Source organism: Pongo abelii, chromosome 6, assembly GCF_028885655.2.
Source record: "Pongo abelii isolate AG06213 chromosome 6, NHGRI_mPonAbe1-v2.0_pri, whole genome shotgun sequence".
NCBI classification, from domain to species: Eukaryota; Metazoa; Chordata; class Mammalia; order Primates; family Hominidae; genus Pongo; species Pongo abelii.
In genome coordinates this window covers 8,360,927-8,386,609 of record NC_071991.2, presented here as the reverse complement: position 1 = coordinate 8,386,609, position 25,683 = coordinate 8,360,927, and positions in this window count along the sequence as shown.

Below are 25,683 nucleotides of genomic sequence, written 5' to 3'. Positions count from 1 at the left end.
GGGCCACCACACCTGGCTAATTTTTCTATTTTTAGTAGATGTGGGATTTCACCATGTTGGCCAGGCTGGTCATGAACTCCTGACCTCAAGTGATCCACCCACCTCAGCCTCCCAAAGTGCTGGCATTACATGTGTGAGCCACCACACCTAGCCCTTACAATGGATCTTATACATTACAGGTGTGATCTCATATAATTTCATCGTTCATATAATCCCTAAGAGATATTTTATCCATTTTTTTTTCCAACGAGGAAATTCAGACTCAGAAAAGTTAAGTCACTTACCCCTAACTAATAAAAGACTGAGTTAAGGACTTCATTTATTTGGTCAACCAACATTGACTATTAACATTGATTTCAACATGTACAAGGCTGTCTGCTAGAGTTCTGAGTTCCTGCCTCCAGGAACTACCAAGGTGATGGGTAAGAGGGGCCTGTGGCAGACAGCAGCAATCCAATGGGAGGAGGATGTGTGGGTATGAAAGCAGGGGTGGATGGACTCTTTCAGCCTTGTAAGGTGAAGTGAGAGGGATTTATGCATTTGGAAAGATGACAATGTTGGCTCAGGAGTGGGGGTCGGGGGTGGTGTTTCCAGCTGTGGGAATATCACAGACAGATGTAGGAAAAAATTGCACAGACTTGGGGCTGGTTGCGGTGGCTCACACCTGTAATCCCAGCACTTGGGGAGGCTGAGGCAGGCAGATCACCTGAGGTCAGGAGTTCATGACCAGCCTGGCCAACATGGTGAAACCCCATCTCTACTAAAAATACAAAAATTAGCCACGCATGGTGGCATGTGCCTGTAATCCCAGCTACTCAGGAGGCTGAGGCAGGAGAATAGCTTGAACCAGGGAAGTGAAGGTTGCAGTGAGCTGCGATCGCACCACTGCACTCTAGCCTGGGCGACAGAGGGAGACTCCATCTCAAAAAAAGTATATAAATATAAATAATTTTTAAAATGCACAGGCTTGGAATTGTTACGGCAGGAAATAGGGAATCATGGCAGGTGTTTGAGCAGCACAACACTATGATCAAGGTGCAGATAAAGACAGATCTTCCCTACAGTGGCATTCAACTGGAAAGTTCCTTCTCATCTATCCTGGCCCAGCTTCATTTCCACCTTTTCAGAAAAGCCATTAAAAAAATACAGCCCCAGGCCCACATATTGAGCATTATCCTAAGAGTTGATAAGCAAAGATGTCCATCACAGTCAAAAATAGTCACAGCATTAAGGACTTCTTTTATTTATTTGGTCAACCAATATTGACTATTAACATTGATTTCACTTATTGCATGCCAAGCACTTTATATACATTATCTGACTTAATCCTCTTAATGACCCATTTGGGTTCCTTTATGGTCCCCCTCTTATGGTTGCAGTAGCTACGGCACACAGGGGTTAAGTCGTATTTCACAAGGCTGGCAAATAGCAGGGCTATGCTTTGAAAACTGACCTGTCTGTTTCTTCCTCTTCTTCTCTTCTTTTTTTTTTTTTTTTTTTTTTTGAGATGGAGTCTCATTCTGTCGCCCAGGTTGGAATGCAGTGGCGTGATCTCGGCTCACTGTAACCTCTGTCTTCCAGGTTCAAGCAATTCTCCTGCCTCAGCCTCCTGCATAGCTGGGATGACAAGCACCCACCACCACGCCCAGCCAATTTTTGTATTTTTAGTAGAGACAGGGTTTCACCATTGGCCAGGCTGGTCTTGAACTCCTGACCTCAGTGATCTGCCCACCTTGGCCTCCCAAAGTGCTGGGATTGCAGGCATGAGCCACCGCACCTGGCCTGACCTGTCTGCTTCTTTACACTTCACTGTGCAACTTTTGATTATGAATGCAGATTTCTCCTATTGCAGTGGTTCCCAAACTTTTTGGCACTGGGGACCAGTTTCATGGAAGACAATTTTTTCGGGATGGAGGGGTTGGGGCAGGGATAGTTTCAGGATGATTCAAGTGCATTGCATTTATTGCGCCCTTTATTTCTATTATTATTACATTGTGATATCTAATAAAATAATTATGCAACTCGTCATAATGTAGAATCAGTGGAAGTCCTGAGCTTGTTTCCCTGTAACTATATGGTCCCATCTAGAGGTGATGGGAGACAGTGACAGATCATCAGGCATTCGATTCTCATGAGGAGTGTGCAACCTACATCCCTCAAGTGTGCAGTTCACAATAGGGTTGGCGCTCCTATGAGAATCTAATGCCTCAGCTGATCTGACAGGAGGTGGAGCTAGGGTGGTAATGTGAGCAATGGGGAGCAGCTGTAAATACAGGTGAAGCTTTGCTGGCTCACCTACCGCTCATCTGCTATGTGGCACAGTTTCTGGGGGTTGGAGACCCCTGTCCTCTTGGTCCTACAGGGCTCACATGTCAGGACCCACAGGCTTACTGCAGAAGTTGGTCCGACCCCTTGTTGATGCCCCTGCCTGGTCCTATCAGTCTCAGAGAGACACAGCCAGGAGCTGTGTTGCTACCCTGTACCCACGGTGCACCCAGGGAACAGTCTGTGACTTCTCCAGTTGCTCCTATAGATAACATCACTACCATAGAATCTAAGGTTAGTCTTTTGAGGTTTTTTCAGACTGATGCCACCTGGACCCATGACTTATGACTCAACTGGTCCTGTGGCTGCATCCAGAGGCAGATTCAGTGCATGAGGACCGTTTTCCAGACCCCTATGATTTCATCCCTAACCAATCAGCAGCACCCATTCTCTAGCCCCCTGCTCACTAAATTACCCATAAAACTCTGGCTTCTGGCTGGGCGTGGTGGCTCACGCCTGTAATCCCAGCACTTTGGGAGGCCGAGGAGGGCAGATCACAAGGTCAGAAGTTTGAGACCAGCCTGGCCAACATGGTGAAACCCCGTTTCTACTAAAAATACAAAAATTAGCCAGGTGTGGTGGTGGGTGGCTATAATCCCAGCTACTCAGGAGGCTGAGGCAGGAGAATTGCTTGAACGCAGGAGAATTGCTTGAACCCAGGATGCAGAGGTTGCAGTGAGCCAAGATCATGCCATTGCACTCCAGCCTGGGTGAAAGGGTGAGACTCCATCTCAAAAAAATTTTAAAAAATTAGCCAGGCGTAGTGGTGGGCGCCTGTAATCCCAGCTACTCAGGAAGCTGAGGCAGGAGAATCACTTGAACCCAGGAGGTGGAGGTTGCAGTGATCCGAGATCATGCCACTGCACTCCAGCCTGGGTGTCAGAGTGAGATTCTATCTCAAAAAAACAAAAACAAAAACAAAACTGTATCCTCTGAGCTCCTGGTGAGGCTGAATTGAGTGATAATTCAGTTCTTCTGCATGCCCAGCCTTGCATCAATTAAACTCTTTCTCCACTGCAAAGTTGTGGTCTTGATGAATTGATTTTGTCTGTGCGGCAGGCAGGAAGAACCCATCAGGCACTTACAGAGAGACAAGAGAACAACAGAGAAACTGAGTCAGAGACTGCTCAGACAGCTCTGCTACAGGACTTCAGTTTCTTAAAATAGCAAATGTTCCTTATGCTTAGTTTGTATTGGATTTTTCACCATTTGCAAAATATACCTTCAAGAGATTTACCAAAGAATGACCTGAAACCCCTTTTTTCTCTCTCTCTCTCTTTTTTTTTTTTTTTTTTTTTTTGAGACAGAGTCTCGCTCTGTCACCCAGGCTGGAGGGCAGTGGCATAATCTCAACTCATTACAACCTCTGCCTCCCAGGTTCAAGCAATTCTCCTGCCTCAGCATCCCGAGTAGCTGGGATTGCAGGCGCCCATCACCATGCCCGGCTGATTTTTTTTTTTTTTTTTGTATTTTTAGTAGAGACAGGGTTTCACCATGTTGGCCAGTTGGTCTCTAACTCCTGACCTTAAGTGACCCGCCCACCTCGGCTTCCCAAACTGCTGGGATTACAGGCGTGAGCCACTGCGCCCAGCCTAAAACCCCTTTCTCTTCCCGCTCTTTCTTCCTAATGAATTCGACTTCGTTGTTCACCCATTTGCATTTCTCTCTTAGATACACAACTGATCAGATCACTTCTAGAATGAAAACCCTGTGCTTATCTTGTTGAAGCAACTGCTTTAATTTCAGCCTTTACAATCACAGTTATTCTTACCCCAGAGTCTGGCACCATCTTCCATGAATGTGTCAGCATTGAGCTCCCTGAAATAAAGTACTGGAGCACAGTTGTCGAGTTGGGCTAATTAAAGATGCGTATCACTGGCGGAATTGTCTCTTTGGAACCAAAACATTAATTACGTCTCTTTGGCCTGGTGACCAGATGTGGAAAACAAACCAACAGATACACATAATTGTTTGCTATCTACAGTTCTCCCAATACATTATCTCCAGTTCTCATTTGCTTTTTCAGATTCTGGGGGTACCGGAGGATGAACGTCTGATGGGATCTGAAGAAACCAACTTCTGGACGAGTGCAGTGGCTCACACCGCAATCGCAGCACTTTGGGAGGCTGAAGTGGGTGGATTGCTTGAGCCCAAGAGTCTGAGACCAGCCTAGGCAACGTGGTGAAGCCCTGTCTCTATAAAAAAAAAACATATATACAAAAATTAGCAGGGTGTGGTGGTGTATGCCTGTAGTCCAAGCTACTCAGGAGGCTGATGTGGGAGGATTGCTTGAACCCAGGAGGTTGAGGCTGCAGTGAGCTGTGATTGTGCCACTGCACTCCAGCCTGGGTGATAGAGTGAGACCCTGTCAAGAAAGGAAAGAAAGAAATAAAAAGAAAAAGAAAAAGAAAGAAAGAAGGAAGGAAGGAGGAAAGAAAAGGAAGGAAGGATGGATGGAAGGAAGGAAGGAGGGAGGGAGACAGGGAGGGAAGGAAGGAAGGAAGGAGCCAACTTCAGATAGTCAATGGCACCTGGAAATGCTCCCCTAGAGAGGAGACTGGGAAGGAGAAGCAAGAAACTGGAACCAGAGTGAAGGCTTAAAGGGCCATGTCCCAAAGATGGGTTCGTAACTTACTTTAATTAATTAATTAATTAATTAATTAGAGACAGAGTCTTGCTCTGTCACCCAGGCTGGAGTGCAGTGGTGCAATCTCAGCTCACTGCAGCCTCCGCCTCCCGAGTAGCTGGGATTACAGGCACCCACCACCACGCCTGACTAGTTTTTATATTTTTAATAGAGTTGGGGTTTTGCCATGTTGACCAGACTGGTCTGCAACTCCTGACCTTAGCCCCCCACCCTTAGCCTCCCAAAGTGCTGGGATGACAGGCGTGAGCCACTGCGCCTGGCCAGTTAATAACTTTATGAAGCAGACATGCGTCTGTTTGTTGGCATTGAAACAGGGAAGTTGGAGGCCGGGCGCAGTGGCTCACACCTGGAATCCCAGCACTTTGGGAGGCCAAGGTGAGCGGATCACAAGGTCAGGAGACCGAGACCATCCTGGCAAATACTGTGAAACCCTGTCTCTACTAAAAATACAAAAAATTAGCCGGGCACGGTGGCGGGCACCTGTCGTCCCAGCTACTCGGGAGGCTGAGGCAGGAGAATGGCGTGAACCTGGGAGGTGGAGCTTGCAGTGAGCCGAGATAGCGCCACTGCAGTCCCGCCTGGGCGAAAAAGCAAGACTCCGTCTCAAAAAAAAAAAAAAAAGTTTAAAAAAAAGAAACAGGGAAGTTGGAGTTTCCTGTGAGGGGAGTCCCAGTGACAGCACCTGAATCCCTGAAGAAGAGGAATTGTTGGAAAAGACCAGCTGGGGATCCTCCCGGGTCCTTCCTGGTGTGTTCCTCAGGCAGGTGGCAGGTGGCTGGCGTGTGCTTTGTGGGGCAGGTCATTTGTGAAGTTAGGGGAGCAATCTGTAAGACGGCTGATGTGGTTTGGCTGTGTCCCCACCCGTCTCATCTTGAATTGTAGCTCTCATAATTCCCGCATGTTGTGGGAGGGACCCAGTGGGAGACAATTGAATCAATTGAATCATGGGGATGGTTTCCCCCATACTGTTCTGTGGTAGTGAATAGGTCTCATGAGATCTGATGGTTTTATCACAGGAAATGCCTTTCGCTTGCTCTTCACTTCTCTCTTGTCTGCTGCCATATAAGACGTGTCTTTCACCTTCCACCATGATTGTGAGGCCTCCCCAGCCACGTGGAACTGTGAGTCCATTAAACCTCTTTTTCTGTGTAAATTACCCAGTCTCCAGTATGTCTATTAGCAGCATGAAAATGAACTAATACAACTGCTCTCACTTCTGACACCAACTCCAAGTTCAGGGGTCCCCAAGACAACTCTCAGATTGGACAATGTGCTAGAAGGACTCACAGAATGCACTGAAAGCTGTTACGCTCATGGTTACAGTTGATTCCAGCACAGGATACAGATTAAAAGCAGCCCAGGGAAGAGACTCATGAGACAGAGTCCGGGAAGCTTCCAGCAGAGCTTCCAGTTGTTCTCCACCAGTAGAGTTGTGGGCAGCACTAAATGTCCCCAGCAGTGATGTGTGACAACCCACATGGGACCTTGGCCATAGCTGATGTCCCTTGTGGCTCACCTCAGTTTCCAGCCTCTTCACGGAGCTGATACTGCAGGGGCCCAAAGCTCCCACCCTAAATCACGTTTTTAGACTATCTGGTGTGGCCCAAGGCCCCAAGGTAAACAGACACTTATGACATAGGACATTCCAAGGGCTTAGAGATCCCTTCCCAGGAGCTGAGGGCAAAGGCTAGACCTCTCTTTGAACAAGGCTGATTTTTTTTTTTTTTTTATTTTCTCTCTCTCTCTCTCTTTTTTTTTTTTTTTTTTTGAGTTGGCTGTAACTTGTGTATTTAAGGGAGCCCTCTGTTTCAGCTGGGAACACAGGCATAGAGGGCCCTGGGTCTCTCTCAGTTGCCAACTTTCTTTCTTTCTTTTTTATTTTTTTGAGACAGAGTTTCACTCTTGTTGCCCAGGCTGGAGTGCAATGGCACTATCTTGGCTTACTGCAACCTCCGCCTCCCTGGTTCAAGTGATTCTCCTGCCTCAGCCTCCTGAGTACCTGGGATTACAGGCGCATGCCACCACGCCTGGCTATTTTTTTTTTTTTTTTTTTTGTATTTTTAGTAGAGATGGGGTTTCACCATATTGGCCTGGCTGGTCTCAAACTCCTGACCTCAGGTGATCCACCTGCCTTGACCTCCCCAAACGCTGGGATTACAGGCATGAGTACCCGGCCTGTTTTTCTTATGCTGCTTCTCTTCCCTGAAATACCTCAGCTCTCTTTCTTTTCCTTCCTTCTTTCCTTCCTTCCTTCCTTCCTTCCTTCCCTCCTTCCTTTTTTCCTTCCTTCTCCCTTCCTATTTTTTTTGCAGTTTTTCTTTACCTGGTATCAACGTGCACATCTAGAGTCCCCATCTCTTCCATGGCAAATTTCCGGATTTCTTTGCATGCTCAAGGGGCACGCTTCTCGAAGCCCACTCCATGGATGTGCTTGTGAATGTTGAGGGTGCATTCTTGGACCACTAACTCGTTGATGGCAGAACGGTCCTTCTTTGGAGGAGCCATACTGCCAGGCCTGAGTTGGAAAAGTGCCTTGACTCTATCTGTTCAACCGAATCCCACCCAGTTGGTGAGGTTATCCCCAGCCCACCTCCTCCTGGAAGCCCTTGGAGACTTTCCCCAGGCTGGTTCCTTTTCATAGCCATCCCAGAGGACAGCGGATTCAGTATGATCTTGCTGCTATGACCCTCAGTCTCTATAATAGCATCGGGCACTTTAGGGGGCCCTTTGAAACACTAGAGAGAGAATCTGTTTTAGGGATGAGCTAGGATGTTTGGGGTAGCCTTGTGTGCAGATTTCTCGGAGCCTTTGTAGCTAAACGAACCTGATTTGGCAAATGAATAACAGAGTGGCTCCCTCCCCAGGGTCATCTCAGTACAGAGTGGCCAAAATGTCCTGGGCCTGTTCCTCAGCCTTCTCCACAAATTCTGAATTAGTTCATGCAGTGTGGGCCCAAGACAGCCACAGAAGTCACCTCTTGGGGAGTAAATTAGAATTTTCGAAGTTTAGGGTAATTTACGAAAAGGACAACTATACCAAACCCCCCATTTACAGAGAAAGAAACTGGGCTTAGAGAGAGGAGCAGGCTTGCTGCCAATTCCTCCCTGCTCAAGAGCTTCTGTTTGCAGATAGAACGGGTGGTTAAAGGGTTTTACAATTAATGTAATGAATGTCAGTCATTCTCTGGGCATTCTGCAAAATTGCCAGCTTAGAAAGGCTAAAGTAAGATCTTGTCTGATCAGATTTTAAGCTCTGTGATTAACGAACAACATGGCTTGAAGCCACAAAAAGTACAAGCAATACTCCCTGCCAGCTCAGAGCAATCCCTGACATTTGCAGTTCAGACGTGGGGAGAACGCCAAGATTTGGGCACTGCCTGACTTTAAGAAGAAAGGACAAGATTAGGGGATGACAAAGGAGACCCCAGATCGCTGAGTCCTTGGAAACAAACGCTCCATCATGGTGGCTTTCACACAGCTGGGGCATAGTGTATCTCTTACAGCTCTGTCATTCTTTTGCATTTGCCACTGAAGCCCGTTTTTCAGCTTTGTGTCCAATTTATGGATGCACACGTATAATTACACCGGTATTATATGCTTGCACATAAAACCCGCTGACTGTGGAATCTCATTAGTTTTCACTTGGTAAATCTCCATCCTGGATCAACTCAACAAAGAAGTGGTTTTTTCTCTGAGTAGCAATTGGCCCACACATCTGCTCGCCAGAGACTTCCCTAATTATGGAACACACTCAAGGGCTCATTAGGAACTTAAATTGCATCCTTGTTTTACAAGGAAGCACATTGGTAGGACGCAGGAGCTTTGATGCATTACTCATTCATTCACTCATCCATCATTTGTTGATTTGTCCATTCATTCTTTCACTCATTCATCCATTTGTTAGTTTGTCCACTGGTTCATGGACTCATTCATTCATTTACTCATTCATTCATTTGTTCGTTTGTCTATTTGTTCATTCATTCATTCATTCGTTGCTTGTCCATTCGTTCATTTACTCATTCATTCGTTTGTCCTTTTGTTCACTCATTCATTCATTTGTTGGTTTGTCCATTCATTCATTCACTCTTGTTGGTTTGTTCAGTCACTCATTCATACATTCTCTGTTTGTTCATTCATTCACACAGTTTGTTCATTCATTTGCTTGGGTCATCCATTTACTCAATCATTCATTCACTCCTTCATTCATTCACAGTTGGTTCATTCAGTCATTCACTCATTTATTTCACTCGGTTTGTTCATCCATTAATTCATTCACTCATTCGTTCACTCATTGGTTTGTTAATTCATTAATTCACTCCTTCACTCATTCATTCACTAGTTGGTTTGTTAATTCATTCATACACTCATTCATTTGTTGGTTTGTTAATTAATTCATTCACTTCTTCACTCACTAATTCATTAACTCATTCATTCCTTTGCACAATACCAAATTGGAGATGCTCAGAGGTCAGCCAAGTTCCCCTGGTCATCTACTCAAGCTCATGAGGCACAGTATGACATGGCAACATCTCAGTTAAGAGCCATCCCAACCAGTCTTCAGGTTCAACCCACCCTTGCATTTAGCCACATGAGTTTTGCGAGTTCAGTGTCAGCTGAATCTGAGATATGTGGTTTAAACATTGGTCAGGGCAAGTTGGAGGCCTGGAGAATATGGCCCCAAGCATCTTCAGGGTAGGCTGCCTCCAGGGACACCCAGGCTGTTGTGTGGAGCCCAAGGGTGCATCCATGTCGCCCAGCAGGAGCTACTCACCTTGACTGTCCCTGCAGTGACTCAGGAGCCTCATCTCTTGCTGGACAACTGGGACCGCAGGTTTTCCCTTCCCTCTCAAGGTCCTTCCACAACGCATTGTCCTCACACTGTCCCATCCATCCTTCTAGCACTCTGTTCAGATCATGGCTTGCCCTGGCTTAAAACCCTTCAGTGACTCCCCATGACTCCCCAGGTAAGGTTCACACCACTTTCCCGGGATATACGGGGTCCCTAATGCCCCAGCACTTGCTCGCTTCTCTGACCTCATCACATTTCCCTCCCTCTGGAAGCGCAAAGCCCCGCCCTTCCCTGCAGCTGCCTGAGATTCCCTGGATGCCTGGGTCCTGTGCCAAGGATGCTGATTCCTCTGTCCGGGCCACCTGTTCCCGGAAACAACTCTTCTGCTTTCTAGACTCAGCTCCCGAATCCGTGTCCGGAAAGCTTTCCCGATGAGAGATGGGATGCATGGAAACAAGGGCTCGTTCTGAGGATGGAACAGAGCTGGGCATTCAGGGCTGAGAGACTGGAACGCAAACACCAGTGTTCGGCCCGTGTATGACAATGGAACTCTGACCCACCTCCTGCAGCCACCAGCCCAGGAAGCCAAACCAAACACCAGGGCTAGATCAGTAACTACCAGCTTCTTGAAAAAATTTTCCCCACACTTCCAATTCATGACCAAGTAGAGGAAGCCAGTGATGCTCCATTCTATCCAACCTCATAGGAGCCCCACTTCCAGGGAGATCCCCCCCAGCCCCCAATCAGGGCACACCTGGGCCTTCCCTTTTCCCTCTAAAGCTTTCCTCTACCTGCCTTTGAGTCTGTCTGCCTAACGCCAAATGACAGTGGCCGACTCCCTTGCTATAGCGAGTTCTGAATCAGGAGCCTTTGCCTTCTCTCATTTGGGTTCTTTTCATTTATATCCACACCGACCAGCCCCTGATACCCCTCTGCCTTCTCCCTAAGTACGAGGCCTCCCTCCACAGAGCCCTCCCAACCCTCCATGGTTCACTTCCATCATTACCATCTTGTCTCTGAGCTACAGTCTCCTCTTCACAGCTCTGTACCCCAGCACCCAGCATAGAGTCTGCCTGTTATTTGAGGGAATGAACAAATGAATGAACGAATGAATGAATGATGTGACTATTTACAGATAGCCAAACACTTGGTACCACAGGGCCAAATTGCCAGAAATCCAAGCCTACTGTGCACCCATGTGGGCATTAAACCAGTGAAGATCAAAACTTTTGCTTCCATGGACTTTGGAGATGTTTAAGAAACAGAGACGATAGGCTGGGCATGGTGGCTCATGCCTATAATCTCAGTTTTTTGGGAGGCTGAGGTGGGAGAATCACTTGAGGCCAGGAGTTTGAGACCAGCCTGGGCAACATAGTGAGACCCCCATCTCTACAAAAAATTTAAAAATTACCACCAGGCTTGGTGGCTTACACCTGTAATCCCAGCAATTTGGGAGGCTGAGGCTGTTGGATCACTTGAGGTCAAGAGTTCAAGACCAGCCTTGCCAACATGGTGAAACCCCAATTCTACTAAAAATACAAAAATTAGCTGGATGTGATGGCAGGCACCTATAATTCCAGCTACTTGTGAGGCTGAGGCAGGAGAATCACTTGAACCTGGGAGGTGGAGGTTGCAATGAGCCAAGATCACGCTACTGCACTCCAGCCTGGGCAACAGAGCAAGACTCCATCTCAAAATAAATAAATAAGTAAAATAAAAAATTACCTGGGCATGCTGGTGTGCACCAGTGGTCCCAGCTACTCAAGAGGCTGAGGCAGGAGGATCACTTGAGCCTAGGAGTTGGAGGCTGCAATGAGCTATGATTGTGCTACTGGAGTCCAGCCTGGACAACAGAGCAAGATCTCATCTCAAAATTAATTAATTAATTAGTTAATACAATTTAAAAATGAAAGAAAGAAACAGAGGAGAATGTGGGTATTCTTTCATGGTAGTTAGCATGGTTGTGAATTTACACATTGTGGAATTCTGTAAGGAATGTTTCTGTCTTCCTCCGGGCAAAACACGTCCCAAGGGCAGGGACTTGGGTTTATTAGTATTATTGTTATTTGGTGTATTTTATTGTCTGATATGCAGTAGGTGCTTATCAAATATTATTAGTAGGAAGGAATGAAGGGAGGGAGAGAGGAAGGGAAGGTGGAAGGAAGGAAGGGAAGAAGAAAGGAAGGAAAGAAAGAAGGAGGGAAGGAAGGAAAGGAGGGAGGGAGGAAGGAAGGGAAAGAAGGAAGGAAAGGAGGGAGGGAGGAAGGAAGGAAGGAAAGGCAGAAGGAGGGAAGGAAGGAAGGAAAGGAAGGAGGGAGGGAGGAAGGAAGGAAGGACCTCAGTCTCTTCAGGCTGCTTTTACAGGACATCTTAGACTGGTGGCTTATCGACAACAGAAATTTATTGCTCACAGTTCTGGAGGCTGGGGAGTCCAAGGCCAAGGTGCCAGCAAATTCAAAGTCTGGCGAGGACCTGCTTTCTGGTTCATAGATGGCATCTTCTTGCTGTGTCCTTACATGGAGGAGGGAGGAAGAGAGCTCTTTGGGGTCCCTTTTATAAGGACACTAACTCCTCATGACCTAATCACCTCCCAAAGGCCCCACCTTCAAATACCCTCACACTGGGGATTAGGTTTCAATGTGAATTTTAGGAGAAAGCCAAGAAAAGAAGGGAGGGAAGGAGAAAGGGAGGAGTATAAGCAGAACCTTGGGTCTCTTGGGGTCCCCTCTTTTCCCCTCTCCCACCCCTAACTGTCTTCATCACTCTTCCCCTCCAGCCCCACTTCCAAGAGCTTTCTGTCCAGCACAGAATAAAGCTGGAGACAGGACCATGGTGAGGATGCAGAATGAAAGAATGCATGGCTGTGTGAAAACACATCTGAGCTTTATTTTTTTATTTAGTAGAGACAGGATCTCATCCTGTCACCCAGGCTGGAGTGCAGTGGCATGATCCATAGCTCACTGTCGCCTCAAACTCCTGGGCTCAAGTGATCCCCCTGCCTCAGCCTTCCAAATAGCTGGGACTACAGGTGCATGCCAGCATGCCCAGCTAATTTTAAAAATTTTCTTCTGTAGAGATGGGGTCTCCCTATGTTGTCCAGGCTGGTCTCAAACTCCTGTTCTCAAGGGGTGCTCCTATCTTGGCCTCTCAAGCACTAAGATTATAGGTCATGAGCTACCACACTTGACCCATTTCTGAGCATCTTTTTTTTTTTTTTTTTTTTTCAGACAGAGTCTTGCTCTGTCACCCAGGCTGGAACCCAGGAGGCACCCAGTGGTGCAATCTTGGCTCACTGCAACTTCCGCCTCCCGGGTTCAAGTGATTCTCATGCCTCAGCCACCTGAGTAGCTGGGACTACAGGTGCGTGCCACCATGGCAGTTAATTTCTGTATTTTTAGTAGAGACAGAGTTTCGCCATATTGGCCAGGCTGGTTTGGAACTCCTGACCTCAGGTGATACTCCTGCCTTGGCCTCCCAAAGTGCTGGAATTACAGGCGTGAGCCACTGCTCCCAGCCTGAGCCTCTTTAAGTGAGGTTTTCATCTCACCTCTAACCCAAATTCCCAGGCTAGGCACTAGCCAGGGGAGCCCCTCTCCACTTCTCTAACTGGGAGGGCCATCTCAGGGCAGGGTAGGCTGAGTCTCCTCTGTACTGGTCCTGACCCAGGGGTGGAGGGGAAGGGGCATTTCTACCAAGGCAGGGAGCCTCTGTCGAAGACAACAGCCCAGTGCCGAGCGTCATAAATTATTCTGTGGGTTTTACAGGAACCATAAATATTACATAGCACATTCCTGTGTTCTGCGAGCTCAGGAAGCAGGTGTGACATGCACTCCAACACGTAATTAGGCAGATTCGGCCAGAAACCAGCCTCAGCCACAAAAATATCACTGATGATTGCCTCCAGACCCATCGTTAGAAGCAAGAAAGACCAGCGTGAGAGAAGTCCAGCGTCAAAGAAAGTTGCTGGTTGTCTCATAAAAGCTCCAAATTTTATTTTGATTCTGACGGTATCTGAGGCCGATAATGGCCATACCAAATCCAAATTAAATACCTAGTTTTAGGGATTTTAATCTGAGGAATACCAGCAAATGTGCCACTTTGGGGATGGATTGTTTATTTGGGGGGCATTGACGGGAGATCGCATAAGCAGACCAAGACCCTGAAATAGCAACAAATAAATTAAAGCAGCAGCCTTCAGCCGACATAAGATCCAGTTTGCTAACGAACTCACAGCGACGTACTCATCTGGCAGCCTCACTCGCTACTCTCCAGTGGCACCGAAAGTGACAAGATGGGCCCCATTCAGGAAGTGCTTAAAGATGTGTCCACTTCAGACTTCATTTTTCCACGTGTTCTGGAAACCCTTTGTCTCCCAGGAGTTTCATGAAGTTTTTTTGTTTGTTTGTTTTGTTTTTGTTTTTGTTTTTTGTTTTGTTTTTTGAGATGGAGTCTTGCTTAGTCACTCAGGCTGGAGTGCAATGACACAATCTTGGCTCACTGCAACCTCTGCCTCCTGGGTTCAAGCAATTCTCATGCCTCAGCCACCCGAGTAGCTGAGACTACAGATGCACACGCCACCATGCCCCAGCTAATTTTTGTATTTTTAGTAGAGACGGGGTTTCACCGTACTGGCCAAGCTGGTCTTGATCTCCTGACCTCAGGTGATCCACCTACCTCAGCCTCCCAAAGTGCTGAGATTACAGGCGTGAGCCACTGCGCCCGGCCTCTTGAGGTTTTTTTTTTTAGGTTTCGTGTCCCCATCTGAAAAACAAAGGTGTAGAAGGAATTATAACATCTACTTTTTTTTCTTTTTTTTTTTGAGACAGAGTCTCACCTTGTTGCCCAGGCTGGAGTGCAGAGGTGCGATCTTGGCTCACTGCAACCTCCACCTCCCGGGTTCAAGCAATTCTCCTTTCTCAGCCTCCCGAGTAGCTGGGATTACAGGCATGTGTCACCATGCCCGGCTAATTTTTGTATTTTTAATAGAGACGGGGTTTACCCATGTTGGTCAGGCTGGTCTTGAACTCCTGACCTGAGATGATCCTCCTACTTCGGCCTCCCAATGTCCTGGGATTACAGGCGTGAGCCAATACGCCTGGCCAAAATCTACCTTTTCATTCTGAGCTGGGCGGGCTCTAAGTTTTCTTACTCGTATGTTTGACAGAATTGTGTTTGGCTTTTGTAAAAGTAAAAGTATTACTAGCAGTAAAAGTATTACTGGTTTCAGTGGGGAGTATTTTGGGGTCACGTAGAGGAACAGCACTGACTACAAACCCCTCAGGGATGAGCTGAAGGCCTAAGTACCCGGATGGATAAGGCATGCCTTTGGCCAAAGGACACGAGGGCCTGGCTTTGCTCTGCCCCACAGAACTTCCTAGAGCTCTGAAAATGTTCTCCATGTGTTGCCCAATACAATGGTCACCAGCCGCATGTGGCTATAAGCATTTGGAATTTTAAGTGGCTAGCATGACTGAGGAGCTGAACTTTTCTTTTATAAATTGTGTTTGTTATCAATTCATTTGAATTTTAAGAATGGATGCCAGAGGGAGTTATCAGAAAATGCGTCAAGATGTTTGGAACCACTTAGACGTTTGAATCTGCTTTTTTTCAACTGCAAATTTTTAAAGAAGTCTAAATACGGATCAAGTATTTCTGAGGAAAATTTAGGGTGTGAATGGAGATACGCAGTGAGTGTAAAATACACACCAGATTTCTAAGACTGAGTACCAAAAATGTAAAATATTTCATTCGTAATTCTTATATTGATTATATGTCGGGATGATAAACATTTTAGGTACGTTGGGTTAAAATGGAATATATTCTTAAAATGTATTCCATCTGTTTCATTTTCCTGTTTTAACCCATTTATGTCTGAGGTTGCAATGTTTTGAATTTTTGCAATCAGACCTTGGTGATGACACTGAGCGGTAGGATATAAACAACCCCTGCATTCTTAACGTTCCAATAATGGAACACTAGGCATACGTGGGCTTAATGTGGTTGCTGGAGAATTTAGACCACATGTGTGTTTTATGCAATGGTACTAGCAATCATGTTGATGGCCTGGCCTCAGCTAGGCACTGGATGCAGGGGCAATGACATCTCAGTGTTTGAGGGCTCAGACCTGTAGGGGAAATAGACATGTCAACTAAAGAAAAAAACAAAGAACAAGCTTTTCTTTCTTTTCTTTTTTTTTTGTTTTTTTTTTTTTTGAGGCGGAGTTTCACTTTTGTTGCCCAGGCTGGAGTGCAATGGTGTAATCTCGGCTCACTGAAACCTCTGCCTCCTGGGTTCAATCAATTCTCCTGCCTCAGCCTCCTGAGTAGCGGGGATTACAGGTGCCTGCCACCACTCCCAGCTAATTTTTGTATTTTTAGTAGAGGTGGGGTTTCATCACGTTGGCCAGGCTGGTCTCGAACTCCTGACCTCAAATGATCCACCTGCCTTGGCCTCCCAAAGTGCTGGGATTACAGGCGTAAGCCACCCTGCCTGGCTGAAAAATCAAGCTTTTAAAGAATTAAAGTTCGTTTAAAGTCCTCAGAAGTCTTACTGAGGACTATAGACTGAGGCCCATAGCCCAGGGGCAGCCCTTTAGAGAGGTTCAATCAGACTTCTCTGAAGCAATCAATGTTTCTTAATTTTTTGCTTTTGTGTTTGTTTTTTGTAGTCTGCTTGCTAGGGACCAATTACTGTTTTAATTCACTGCTTACATATAGGTAGTGGAGGTTCAGTACGTGTAAAATCACATCAAAGTTTGAGTGCAAAAGAACAACTGGTTATAGCTTACAGAAGTGTAATCACAACCTTGTTAGATGTCATTTTGTGTGCAGAAAAAGGCAAGGACTAGGGTCATTTAATTTTATTCTTATTATTTTTAAGAGACAGGGTCTTGCTCTGTCACCCAGGCTGGAGTGCAGTTGTGCGATTGGGCTCACTTCAGCCTCCACCTCCTGGGCTCAAGTGATTCTCCTGCCTGAGCCTCCTGAGTAGCTGGGAGTACAGGTGTGCTTTGGCCTCCCCAAATCCTGGGATTACAGGCATGAACCACTGTTCCCAGTCTACGTTTTGAGGAATACAGTGACTCAGGCAAGAGACGTGGTAGGCTGTGTGCTCTGTCTTGTTTTGTCTTTAAAGCATCTTTCGGGAGAGCTGCCCACCTTCACAGAGTCAGGGACTTTATGAAATTCTGATGCTACAAGAAATGAGCAAACCTGGTGTTTTTTGTTTTGTTTCGTTTTGTTTTGTTTGAGACAGAGTTTTGCTCTTGCCACCCTGGCTATAGTGCAATGGCGCTATCTCAGCTCACTGCAACCTCCACCTCCTAGGTTCAAGCGATTCTCCCACCTCAGCCTACCGAGTAGCTGCCACCATGCCCAGCTAATTTTTGTATTTTTTAGTGGAGACCAGATTTCACCATGTTGGCCAGGCTGGTCTCGAACGCCTGATCTCAGGTGATCCACCTGCCTCGGACTCCCAAAGTGCTGGGATTACAGGCGTGAGCCACCGCGCCTGGCCAACCTGGTGTCTTATGTTTGCTACTTTGTCTCAGAGACAGCAAGCAAGAATACAAGCATGAAAATAGCAGGAATGCAAGGATGGTCTGAAGAAACCCGCCATGTGCACAGAGCCTCCCTAGGACCTCAAGTCTGCAACCTGCACAACTATACATGGCAGACCTGCTGCCTTGCTCCCCCTCTTCCCTCTGCAATGCCAGCAGTTCCATAAATCACAGGCAGGGAGCTCAACAGCCCAGGCCCAGGGAGAAACCTTGACACCAGGGACAGCTAGCTGATGCAGACATCAGCAAGGTCACGGTGACATCATTTTCAGAACGAACATCAGTCGCCAGATCAGATACCAAAATCTACAGTTATAGTCTCAGCTCTTCTGGAAGGCACGGATATTGCATGTAAGAGGGTCTGGCACTAGAATACCCACTCCCACCCCCCAGTAGTCTTCCTGACCTGGCAGTGCCCACTATCATCACTGCACACATCACCGTCATCCTGGGCCAATAGCCTGTGTTGGCCCAAGGGTCCCGGTGTGATTCAATGTGGAGGTCCCAGTCTTATTCAGTACAAGGGCCAGTTTGTAATATCAGAAATGTCTGGCCGGGCACAGTGGCTCACACCTGTAATCCCAGCATTTTGGGAGGCCAAGGTGGGTGGATCACCTAAGGTCAGGAGTTCAAGACCAGCCTGGCCAATGTGGTGAAGCCCCGTCTCTACTAAAAATACAAAAATTAACTAGGCATGGTGTTGGGCACTTGTAGTCCCAGCTACTTAGGAGGCTGGGGCAGGAGAATCACTCGAACCCGGGATGTGGAGGTTGCAGTTGAGCCGAGATTGTGCCGCTGCACTCCAGCCTGGGTGACAGAGTGAGACTCTGTCTAAAAACAACAACAACAAAGAAACGTCCACGTAGCAAGGATGGCGAGGATGCTTTGAGATACCAGTGGAGGGCAGAGAGCAGCTATGAATGAACTCAGGCAGTTTTTTGAGACAGGGTCTTGCTCTGTCACCCAGGCTGGAGTGCAGTGGTGTGATCATAGCTCACTGCAGCCTCCATTTCCCAGGCTCAAGCAATCCTCCCACCTCAGCCTCCCAAGTAGCTGGGACCACAGGTGCATGGCACCACACCTGGCTAATTTTTCTTTCCTTTTATTTTTTGTAGAGGTAGGATCTCGCTGCATTGCCCAGGCTGGTCTCGAACTCCTAGGCTCTAGTGATCCTCCCAATTTGGCCTCCCAAAGTGCTGGGATTACAGGTATGAGCCACAGCACCCAGCCCACTCTCATTTTTAAGACTTGGCTCCAAGGCCCCATGTATATGATCTCATTTACCATTTACATATACTCTAAGACAGACAATATCACTATCACTCCCAGTTTACAGAAGGGGAAACTGAGGCACAGGAAGGTAAGTGGCTTATGGATAAGGTCAAGCGGCTGTAAGTATAGAGCTGGAATCACCAGGCTGAGATGAGAAGAGACCTGAAGCATTTGAGAGGGAGGGCAGTGCTAGGAAGAAAGAGCACAGAAGACTGGGTTTAAATCCTGGCACTGACCCATGATGTGGGCTTTGGCAAGTCTATTGGCTTCTGGGTGTCAGTTGTCTCATCTGTAAAATGGGACCCTTTCATCCATCCTAATAATATTTACTGAGGACCTACTATGCACTATGATCTTTTCTAGGTACTGGGGCTACAGGGCTTATCCCCTAGTGGGAGGAGAAGGATGTTATGAGATCATGTCAAGATAAGTGCTGCTAAAGAATAAAGCCTGCAGCCATAAAAAAGAATGAGTTCATGTCGTTTGCAGGGACATGGATGAAGCTGGAAGCCATCATTCTCAGCAAACTAACACAGGAACAGAAAACCAAACACCGCATGTTCTCACTCATAGGTGGGAGTTGAACAATGAGAACACACAGACACAGGGAGGGGAACATCACACACCGCAGCCTGTTGGAGGATGGGGGACAAGGGGAGGGATAGCACTGGGACAAATGTCTCATGCATGCCGGGCTTAAAACCTAGATGACGGGTTGATGGGTGCAGCAAACCACCATGGCACATGTATACCTATGTAACAAACCTGCACATTCTGCACATGTATCCCAGAACTGAAAGTAAAATGAATTAAAAAAAAAAAAAAGGAATAAAACCATGAGGCCAGGCACAGTGGCTCACGCCTATAATCCTAGCAATTTGAGAGACTGAGACGGGAGGATCACATGAGGCTAGGGGTTCGAGTCCATCCTGGGCAACATAGCAAGACCCTCCTCTGTACAAAAATTAAATAAATTAGCCAGGTGTGGGGGCTGCGCCTGTAGTCCCGGCTACTCGAGAGGCTGAGGCAGGAGGATTGCTTGAGCCCAGAAATTTGTAGTTCGAGGCTGCAGTGAGCTATGATGGCACCACGGTGCTGCAGTCTGGGCTACAGAGTGAGACCTTGTCTCTAAAATAAAATTTTAAAAAAGAATAAAACTGTGAGAAAGGCACAGAGCGTGAAGAGTGGCTGGGTGGCTACTCAGCCTTAAGAGGTGACCCCTGCAGAGTGAGAAAGGAGGGGATCTGGCCGCAGAATTGGGAAAAGAGTGTTTCTGCCCAAGGAGATGAGACAGCAGGTGCAAAGGCCCCAAGGCGGGAACGATCTTGGAGGTTAATGAGAAGCTCAAACCAATGGGTCAAGTCAGGGACCTGCTAGGAGGAGGGGTGGGCTGATGGACAGTTATTCCCAGGCCCAGCTTAGCCCAGAGGCCTCAGAAGAGGACACCTGTGTGCCAGGCAGTAGTCCTCCAATTTCCTCCCCAAATCCAACCCCCTTAGGGGAGGCTGATTTCCCAAGAGGGCCAGCTGCTTGGTGTCTAATTGGATTGACCATTTAGGACACCGATACTCCAAATTTAATTTTTCCCTCGTGTCTCTTTCCGATTGACGAACTCTGAGTTATCTCTTAAAAAAAAAAAATCATCCTAGAGGGGAGAAATCAGCAGACTTCAAAGCAAAATCAAGAGCTGCATTCAGCACTTGACTAGGGCTGTCTCTAACACTGGTCTGGCCCAGGGCAGCGCATGCAGTCGGCGCATTATGTATGCTCAATATGCATGAATGGCTTCAGCAGACAGGATATCCTGTTGAGTCTCTCCTAGGCTTCCCTGCTGCCAGAGTACTGGGAAGGAGACAGGCAGCCCCAGGAGGTCACAGGACAGATGGACACTCATGACACTAAGCAGAGTGACACCAGCCAAGCCCGGTCACGCCAGCTCCATACCATCCGTGTGTAGTGTGTGGAGTGGCATCCGGCATCTCCCACCCATTTCTGGGACACCTGTGCTTCCTCAGACATTGTACCAGCTCAAATGACCCACTCGGGACCCAAGGGCTAAGCTGCCCCTGCACAGGGCCCTGGGTCATGCCCACGTGACTTCCCCAAAGCCCAGGACTGATAGGGCTCCTTGGAGATCAGCCCCAAGCAGAACAGTCATGGGGGGTCCCCATGGGGGTCTTGTCCACTCTCCTGCTTGTGGACCACAACCCTCAGAGGCTCTCAGAGGCACCTGGGCTGGTTAAACAAGGGCTGGAACCTCCTTTCTGCAGAAATCTGTCTGCTTGACCTTTCCAGTTTTCATCCCCGTGGGACACCAGGAACTGGGGCATCCCCTGCTGCAGCCCCCAGCTCCAAGGTGAAGCCAGCTCAAGTGCTGGTCCCAGCTCTCAACATCTGCATATTCACCTCGGAGCCCCGGCACCCAGCCTCCAGCTTCCAACCGCTTTCTGTATGCTTAACAACCAAAACAATGCATCAGAGAAGTGGGTGGGGTGGGGAGAGGGTCCCAGCTCCACCGGGGAGAGGGCAGCAGGTGAAAATCTGAGTCATTCCAGTTCTGGGGAGTCCCCATCCTCGCTTGTCCCTGCAGAATCACCATCTCACATGGGCAGAGCAGGGTCCTGACTGTGGTTGACCTCCATCCTTCTTGGTTTATTCCCCCTGATGGGCTCTTCTGACTGGCTCCAAAGAAAACAGATTAGCGATTTCCACCTTCTTCAGCCTCAGGACTCTTCAAGTAAAACTTCAAGCTACCTCCGCAGGGACAGTAGAATATATTTTGGGATATATTACTGTATAATTTGGGATAGTTCAGTAATTTTCCAGAACGACATTAACTGGGGCTGTGCTAGCCTTTTTATGTAAATATTGTTTCCCTATTATAATAATTACAATGAGATTTACCATTTATTAAACACTTACTGTATTCTAGGCACTGCAAGCCTGGGAGGGAGATACTCTTATTGCCCTCATTTTCCAACTGAATAAACTGAAGTTCTAATAAATAATGTGTGCAAAGTCACATTCTAAGTGGTATTGCCAAATCTGCCTGTCTCTGGCAGATGGCAAGGATTGGATGCCCAGTGCCATTTCCAACTCCCTTTTCCTTACCTTCCTCTTCTAGACATGATAGAAACCTTATCTTGCCAGACTTCCTTGCAGGTAGATGTGGCCAACTGACCAGTCTGGGCCATGAAGATGTAAGCCAAAAAGGCAGAGGCTTTGGAACAGATTCAGCCAATCAGATTTCTCCCATTATTCTGCCTGGAATACAGATATGATGATGTCTGGAGGCACAGCAACCATTCTGCGGCCATGAGGCAGTCAGTTCCACATGCTGAGGATGGCAGAGCAAGGAGTTAGAAGTAATCTGGGTTTTGATGACATCAATGGATTGTCTTCCCCCAGGTCATTATTGCATGAGGCAAATAAACTTATTTAATATACCATTCATTGGGTTTTTGGTTTCTCACAGGCAAACACCATTGATATAGTTTGGATATGTGTCCCTTCCAAATCTCATATCAAAATGTGATTCCTAATGTTGGAGATGGAGTCTTGTGGGAGGTGTCTGGGTCCTTAGGGTCAATCCCTCATGAACGGCTTGATGCTGTCCTTGCTGTAATGAGTGAGTTATTGCTGTGTTTCTTACCACGAGATCTGATTGTTAAAAGGAGCCTGGGGCCAGGAACAGTGTTTCACACCTGTAATCCCAGGACTTTGGGAGGCCGAGGCAGGCGGGTCTCTTGAGGTCAGGAATTCATGACCAGTCTGGCCAACATGGCAAAACCCCATCTCTACTAAAAATACAAAAATTAGCCAGGTGTGGTGGCAAGCTCCTGTAATTCAAGCTACTCGGGAGGCTGAGGCAGGAGAATCTCTTGAACCCAAGAGGCGGAGGTTGCAGTGAGCTGAGATCGTGCCATTGCACTCCAGCCTAGGTGACAGAGTGAGATTCTGTCTCAAAAAAAAAAAAAAAAAAAAGGAGCTAGGCATCTCCTTTTGTCTCTCTCTTGCTCCCTGTCTTGCCATGTGACATGCCTGCACTCCCTTTGCCTTCCGCCACGATTGGAAGCTTCCTGAGTATCCTTATAAGAAACACATGCTGGCACCATGCTTCCTGTGCAGCTTGCAGAACCATGAGCCAAAACAAACCTCTTTTCTTTATAAATTACCCAGCCTCGGGTATCTCTTTATAGCAAGGCAGATGGACTAACGCAGCCATCGTAAGTGAGACCTGACCTCCAAAATCCATGGTGTTGGCCCAATTTGGGGGCTGCCCATTGATCAGGGGGCTTTGGGCCGGGCCTTGGGAAACAGCATTAGAATGAACCTTGATTTGTCAAAAGCCAAGGATTCGTACCCACAAACACCACTGGGGTGTCCAGAGAGTTTCAAGAGTGGCAGCGAACATTTCCTCAGTGGGCCAAAATCGTCACTTTTGTTTCAAAGACTTTGAGATCCCCCATGAGTAGCTACTTCCCACAGAACTGGGGGCTCCTGCTTGGAGCACAGTCAACCCACAAATCTTGTCCTGATTTTAGTCTGTGTGCTGGTCGACTGGCTTCATCCCTGTCCCTCTGCCACTTTGGGGAAACTGAGGCAGTACCATACTCTCTGGCCTATCTGGTCCCAACAGACTACAGGAAAATCAGGCACATTACTCAGCAAAGAGAATGCCACGGTGCAGTCCCAGCAAGCTCTGGGAGACGCCAAGAGGCTTGGGGGCTGTTCCCTGTATCCCCATCAATGAGGTTCTCCTGGAGGTAGCACTGGAGGGATGGTTGTGCAGACCTCAGGCAAATCACTTCATTTCTCTGAGTCTCAGTTTCCTCTTCTATAAAATGGGTATGAAAAGAATGCCTGCCTTATAAGATTGCTGTGAGAGTTGAATGATTTAACGTGTGCCATGCTCAGTACAGCACCAGGATGTCAGCAGCCACCAAGAGTGTGCTGTGACTATTATTGTGATTACCAGCTGTGGGAAGCATCAGGACTACTCCCCACCATCCCCACCATCTTCTCTGTCTGGATCCAGGGATCATGGCACCTCCTTCTTCCCTTGAATCGGGCACAGATGGGTGGATTGTTGGAAAAACACCTAGAAGATTGTCCTGAATAGTCACCCAGACCAGCAACAGAATTTACATGAACAAGAAATAGACATCAACTGAGTGAAAGTCATGAGACTTGGGCATTGTTTGTTACTGCAGCAGAGCATAGCTTAACCTGACTAATATGCTCTTTCAGGTCAACTACTCAATAAACTCATAATCAAGATCCACAATCAGGACTGAGTAGCTGCTACAATTGAGAATGAAACTTTGCTCTAAGCCTTTTGCTTAGAGTAAAGGTGGGACAAGATGACCTTCTTTTCCCAAGAGGGAGGGTTGAGGACATGTTGAAAGAGAAATGTTGGTTCTAAGCCTCCCAAGATTCACGTCTGTAATCCCAGCACTTTGAAAGGCTGACTTGGGAGAATTTCTTGAGGCCGGGGGTTTGAGACCAGCCTGGGTAACACAGTGAGCCCCTGTCTCTACAAAAAATAATTCAAAAATTAGCCAGGCATGGTGGCATGCACCTGTAGTCCTAGCTACTGGGGAGGCTAAGGCAGGAGGACTGCTTAAGCCCAGGAATTCAAGGCTGCAGTGAGCCAGGAATGTGCCACTGCACTCCAGCCTGGGTGACAGAGTGAGGCACTGTCTCTAAAGAATAATAATAATAATAATAAGCCTCTCAATAGGGCCCTCCAAGGCACAGAAAAGATGGCAGCTACAATAGGGGCTGATGCCCAAGACACAAACAGCCACTGCCAACAGCCAACCCGGCCAGTGAAGAGCATTGCCCAGGGAGGCTCTTGTGGGTATCCAAACCCAGTAGGCAGATTCTGGTGTCCAGCTCAGGGCAGAGATGGAATTCCTATTCCTGGGAGATGGAGGAACAGGGCTGTGTTGTCTGGGCCAAGGAGCTAGGGGAAGGCAGATGACAGAGGCAAGGGCTCATTGTGCAATTTACTCTCTACACTGAGAAACAGAGACGAGGCAGTTGCTCCTTCTGGGTTTGTAGCATCGTCACTGCGAGGAGTGCAGAGGCTTCGTGATGCTATTGGCAGGCTCCAGGAGCAGCCTTGGCAAAAGGCCCTGTAACAAGGGGCCACACGAAAGGGTGAAACTCCCCTCATGAGGCAGCTCAGATGACGCTCCTGCCTCCTCTTCCCAACCATGATCTCCAGATGAGCACTGAAGGGAAGAAAGGACATCATTGATTACTAATAAGAAGATGAGAGACTATACCAGCATGTATCCTGGCCTCATCTCTGTTCTTTTTTTAGTTGTTGTTTTTTTTTGAAACGGAGTTTCACTCTTGTTGCCTAGGCTAGAGTGCATTGGCGCCATCTTGGCTCACCGCAACCTCCACCTCCTGGGTTCAAGCGATTCTCCTGCCTCAGCCTCCCGAGTAGCTGGGATTACAGGCATGTGCCACCACGCCCGGCTAATTTTATATTTTTAGTAGAGACGGGGTTTCTCCATGTTGGTCAGGCTAGTCTTGAACTCCCAGCCTCAGGTGATCTGCCTGCCTTGGTCTCCCAAGGTGCTGGAATTACAGGTGTGAGGCACCTCACCCAGCCCATATAATTTTTTTAAGAGATAGGGTCTTGCTCTGTTGCTCAGGCTGGAGTGCAGTGGCGCAATCATAGCTCACTGCAGCTTCCAACTCCTGGGCTCAAGCAATCCTCTGGCCTCAGCTTCCCGAGTAGCTGGGACCCACCGAGGCATGGCGCCATGTATGCCACCCAGCAGTGGAAGGGCCCAGCACATGCAGGTGTCAGTATTTCTTTCGATCTCATGACACCCGGTAGCACACTCCACCTTCTCCATTCTACAGATGAGGACGCCAAGACCCAGAGATGCCAAGTCTCTCAACCAAAGTCACATGGGCCATTTTGGAGACTGGAGTGGGGGCTTCCAGATCCAGCCTACTCTCCTTCTAGCCAACAGCTCGTGGGGGTCCAGGCAGATACAGGGCAGCGTCCAGTCAGCCTGACACCAGGCTGGACTGCTGGGGACTTCCTATCTCAGTGGCCCAGGGGCTT